This window comes from Ochotona curzoniae, unplaced genomic scaffold (genome assembly GCF_017591425.1).
Source record: "Ochotona curzoniae isolate NIBS_2020 unplaced genomic scaffold, NIBS_Ocur_1.0 contig_3176, whole genome shotgun sequence".
Lineage (NCBI taxonomy): Eukaryota > Metazoa > Chordata > Mammalia > Lagomorpha > Ochotonidae > Ochotona > Ochotona curzoniae.
The window spans coordinates 1,509,014-1,512,563 of NW_024465746.1; the positions used below are offsets into that span (position 1 = coordinate 1,509,014).

General features: G+C 48.8%; 1 non-coding gene across 1 annotated transcript; it reads right to left on the reverse strand.

The window, feature by feature from the left end:
• Positions 1-3,443: 3,443 nt before the first annotated feature.
• On the reverse strand, positions 3,444-3,550 carry LOC121155838. Its single transcript, XR_005883741.1, has one exon. It is a non-coding gene; the product is annotated as a U6 spliceosomal RNA (small nuclear RNA).

The following is a 3,550-nucleotide window of genomic DNA, read 5'->3' on the forward strand; positions in this document are numbered from 1 at the left end:
AAGACCTAGAAGCCACACTGGAAAAGAGATCGGTGGGAAGTTTTCAACCGATGATGAAAAATATCAAACCACAAAGAATAATTCATTCAAACCGCGAACAGAATAAATAAGCAAGCAATTCCAATCATGACGCCAAAGGCAGCAGTGTTTGTAGGGCAGTACGTTGAGCTCCGCCTTCAGTGCCAGCATTCCACCTGAGCACCAGCCAGTTCAAGTCCCGGCCGCCGCACTTTAAATCCATCTTCTGTTATTACAACTGAGAAACTGGAAGATGACACTATTTCCCTGCCACCCACATGGGAAACCTACAGGAGCCTCTGGTTCCTTCTGGTTAAACTAAGTCATACAGTAAAACCCACTGGTGGGTGAACCAATGGGTGGAGATTTCTTTCTCTCTGCACTTCAGATCAATAAAATTAATTTTAAACACACATACACACATACTTCTGAAAGCAAAAGATAAAGAGAACAGGGTCCGTCACGATAGGGTAGTCGTTAAAGTCCTCGCCTTGAACACGTCAAGATCCCATATGGGATCCTGGTTCTAATCCTGGCGTCCACTTCCCATCCAGCTCCCTGCCTGTGGCCTGGGAAAGCAGTTGAGGATGGCCCAAAGCCTCGGGACCCTGCATTCATGTAGGAGACCCAGAAGAGGCTCCTGGCTTCAGATTGGCTTAGCTCCAGATGTTGCGGCCGCTTGAGGAGTGAACCATCAGACGGAAGATCTTCCTCTCTGTCTCTCCTCCTCTCTGTATATCTGCCTTTCCAATAAAAATAATTACAAGAGAGGACACCAAAGATAAGAGCATATTTTTAAGAGGCTGAAAGAAAATATAACTGAAAAGTTAGAATTGTTTGAACTTCGAATAGATTTCAACTTTGACCCAGCAAAAATATCTCTCAAGAACGAAGATAAAATAGGTTTTATGAAAAAAAAATTGAGATGCAGAGAGAAATAAAGAGTTAGCCTGATATACAAGAGAGAGAAAGAGAGAGAGCGAGCCCCCACCCCCTGGGTCATTCCCAAATGCCCACAATGGGCCAATGGTCCCACGAGTGGATTTCAGTGAGAGTGGGTCTACTTAAGTGGCTTGTGGTCAAGTGTAAGCACTTGTCATCTGTATCTAGCATTCTAGCACATGGACAAGATTCCACTTGTTGGTCCATATTTGCAGGAAGTCTGGCCTTCTTGTCCTAGGGTCTGCTCTCTCATCTTCACAGTCAACCCAAGGAACTCACCCTGCTCCGAAAGCCAGGCAGAGAAAGAAGTGCCCGGCCAACTGCACACTGCCTGGCCTGCTCCTGGCCACGTGCCGCCTCTGCAGTGCTCCCGGGCAGTCTGCCTCTCCACGGCATCTTGGCTACAGCCTTTCCATATTAGAAGAATGTTCCAACTGCATAGGAGCAGGCATTTAGACCAACAGCCAATGCCCACATCCCACAGAGGTCCCAAGCTCCTGGCTTCCTGCAACACAGCCCCCTACAGTCCATGGTGCCTGCCTTTGCACTCCCAGTTCCAGCACTGGCCTAGTCCCAGTCCTTGGAGAGTCATGGGCGGGGAGGGTCCTGCCAGCCAGCACTTGTGTCTCCCTGACATCCGCCCCCCATCATGATGAGGTGTGGGAAACTGCCAGCTCCAAGGCCAACCCAGCTTGTGTGCCGAAGACATAGCTCTCCTGGGCACATGGCCCTCTCGGCTCCAGGCGTGGGGGTCTGAGACCACACAGGGAATTGCTTACCCCTGCCCCAGGACATGAGGCCCAAGAGGTGGGCATGGCCGTTCGGATGTTTGCAATTTTCCTTAGCTTCAAGGGTCAGGGCAGATGCAGCCCAAAGCCAGTTCTTGCAGGTCTCCTGCGTGCTTGGATCATCTTCCATTCCTTTTCCAGGCACATTAGCAGAGAGTCGGATCAGAAATGGAGCAGATGGGATTCAAACCAACACTACAGGCAGCAGTTTTACCTGCTTCCCCAGTCAAATACTGACACAGTAATTCCTCCATTCTCACTCTTCCACTTAAAAGGACCCTTCCGTTGGCATTGGGCACAATGGGTAACCCAGGATGGTTCCATCCATAACCTGGGCAACCTGAACTCCTTTCCCCCTGGGGCGATGCCTACACCTGCTGCTAATTCTGTTTCTCCTATGGTGATGGAGGCTGTGGGCTTCCCGGGAGCTGCACGTGACCCAGAATGTGACCTGACAGTCACACAGCAGGAGCCCCTCACCTGGCCCCCAGCCACCACCAGGCTCAGGCCGAGGGAGTATCACAAAGTCCAAACCCAGGAGTGATGCTCTCCCGCTGGCACTTGGCCCCGAGGTTAAGATGTTGCTTGGACTGCCCCATCACATGCGGGAGCGCCTGCTCTACTTCGGAGCTATGCGCGCCCTGCTTCAAGGTCCCTGCCACCCACATGGAAGACCTAGAGCAGCTCAGGGCTCCTGGCATCCCAGCGGAAGGGTGTGGCTCAGCAAGTGGAAGACTTTCTCCACATGACCCTTTCTAACAAACTGATTTCCGAGAGAGAGAGGACGGTTATGATCCCTCTCCGTTTTAGGCACTCAGCCTGGGTGCTGGGCAGAAAACACCAGAAGCCAAAATCTAGCAATTGCAATCAGCAAATCAAAGTTATTCCACAGTTGAACGAAGGATTAGGTGAGTGTGTATAATTATAAGGCATCATTATTAATGTCTTCAAAAACTAAGTCACAGTGATGAGCGTTAGTAATGAAATTAAAAGCGCTCTCTTATTGCGTCTTTCCATCAAAGATATCGCAAAGGTGTTCCCACACTACCACTATAATTAGCATAATTTTAGTTGAGAAAAACACAATTTGATTTCGACTAGGTGCTATCTTCTAAGGAAAGAAGGGCGGTTTTTCATATCTACACTGAGAATCGGGCCGAAAGCTTCCATCAGTCTGTAATTACAGCTCAGAGAGTGAAAGAGAAAGAAAAAACATCGCTGAATTTGCGGCGTGGCTTTTGGAAAGGGACTCCGCAGATGAGCGCAGAGATGCGCCCACCCGGCTTCCTCCCGCCGAAAAGCCCCCAGACGTAAGGCTACACCGCCACCTGGCGGCAGGATGCAATTTTACAGCAACTGATTTTGATGGCTCAGCCGCCTTCCATCAATACTATTTTAACACCAGAAAAACCTGTATTTTCGCTACTTGTAGTTCAACTTCCAGAAACGAACAAATCTGGGGACAGTCTGTTGGCATGACCAAACTAAAAAAGCACATTTTGAAAGTGCTAGGTGTTCTCGTGATTTCTTTTTAAGAAAGCCACTGAGCTTACTCCTTCTGTGCCACCTAAACTCAACAAGAAAGGCGCTCCTGGAAGATCCTCGCTGGATCTTACTGAGCACAACGATGTCACTTGGCCCAAATCAGGTTTTGTTTTATTTTACTTCTTTTCATTATTATTGTTATTATTATTACTTAATATGGAACGCTTCACGAATTTGCGTGTCATCCTTGCGCAGGAACCATGCTAATCTTCTCTGTATCGTTCCAGTTTTAGCATCTGTGCTGCCGAAGCGAGCAC